At 34.8% G+C, this 1,853-nt stretch overlaps 1 pseudogene; it reads left to right on the forward strand.

The window, feature by feature from the left end:
* Positions 1-658: 658 nt before the first annotated feature.
* Positions 659-1,573, forward strand: LOC125834302 (pentatricopeptide repeat-containing protein At1g08070, chloroplastic-like; annotated as a pseudogene).
* Positions 1,574-1,853: the final 280 nt, after the last annotated feature.

Genomic DNA, 1,853 nt, shown 5'->3' on the forward strand with positions numbered 1-1,853 from the left:
CCTCAGAGTTGAAGTAATGAAAACGATTCTACTTGTTCTCCCTGCAGGGGTCTCCAACCGTTTTTTCAATACTTTTCGATCTTATTTGATTTCATTTGATATCGTAAAGGTGTGATTTTAGGATATCACCTAAGTGAATTCTATAAATTTTAAGGCAAGTTCCACTGCATGTGAGCAACATGGTATGCTCATTTTTGTCATATAGTTAATCAGTTCTACTTTTATAGACGAAGAATAAGTTGAATAGTTTTTTGTATCTGATCATATAATGACCTGTTTAATGGGTTTTTATGATAGTTTTTCATCCCTTTTTGGCATGCGAATTTATATTTTCTACCTTGACCTCTTTTTTTGTGTCAGAGGTCTGAAAATATGATTGTCTTGCCTTCTTTCTTTTACTGTGTCTTCTTTCTGTTTGGCTTTTTGAAGTCATAATAGTCAATGATTTTCTGGATACCTCAGTAACTTGCCTTCAGATGCTCTGCTCCTGTTCCAATAAAAGAAGCTAGCAAATGAAAAGTCGAATTCTGACACTTTGGTTAGCTTGCTAGGGGTATGTATTCATATCCTGAATATCAGATTAGGTTAATGTATACACTCGCACATTGTTACCGGTGGTATTGAACTACATGTTGACCTCTCTTATTGTGTCAGAGGTATGAAAATTGATTGTCTTGCCTTCTTTCTTTTTTTTACTGTTTCTTCTTTCTGTCTGGCTTTTCAAAGTCATAATAGTCAATGTGTTTTTGGACACCTCAGTAACTTGCCTTGAGATGCTCTGCTCCTGTTCCAATAAAAGAAGCTAGCAAATGAAAACCCGAATTCTGACACTTTGGTTAGCTTGCTAGGGGTATGTATTCATATCTTGAATATCAGATTAGGTTAATGTATACACTCACACATTGTTACCGGTGGTATTGAACTACATGTTGAACTGGAAACAACCCTCCTGGACATGTATGCAAAATGTGGTCATATACAGCAGGCTTTCCGCATATTCAATTCAATGAGTGATAAAAATATGCAGACCTGGACCATTATGATTTTTGGTCTTGTTGATCATAGCCATGGAGAAGAACTTGTGTCCTTGTTTGCAAGAATGGAAGAATCAGTTTATCATTTTCTGCAATCTTATATGCTTGTAGTCATATTGTCCTTGTTGATGTGGGCCGTGAATATTTTGAAAAAATGGTAAGTATTTATAAAATCATGCCAACTATGGAACATTACGGATACATGGTAGACCTGTTTGGACATGCTAGAGAATTAAAAGAAGCTTATGAATATTACAAGGAGCATGCCCATCGAGCCTTATTCTATGATATTGAGGAATTTCATCAGTGGTTGTAAGCATCATGGTCATATTCCTTCACAAAAGAAAATATAAGAGATATTCTCCTCAAATAAGAGTCTGGTATCGAAACAACCTATGTACTTGCATCTAGTTTGTCTTATATCTTTTGTTATTGCAATGATGCGAATAGCCTAAGATCACCTATGAAAGCGAAAGAGATAGAGAAATTTCTTGGCACCCGTGCAGTCATTTGGTAGTTCTTCAGAAGAAAGCAGTTAAAGTATTCAGCTTTATAAATCTCCTATATCCATTCTACCTTTTTTGGGGCTATTATCTTTGATACTGGTTGGGAGAAATATTGGAAAAGAATATCATTGAATTATTGTTGTGTCTACATTATTACATTGAGACCTTATTTATAGACACTACAATACAATCCTTTACCAAGTAATATTCCTATTTCTATTTCTATTCCTATGCCTATTCTAATAGGATTGTATAAACCTATTCCTATTCTAATAGGATTGTATAAACCTATTCATATTCTAACACTCCCCCT

This window comes from Solanum verrucosum, unplaced genomic scaffold, assembly GCF_900185275.1.
Source record: "Solanum verrucosum unplaced genomic scaffold, falcon-dt-bn FXZP01000178.1, whole genome shotgun sequence".
Taxonomy (NCBI): domain Eukaryota; kingdom Viridiplantae; phylum Streptophyta; class Magnoliopsida; order Solanales; family Solanaceae; genus Solanum; species Solanum verrucosum.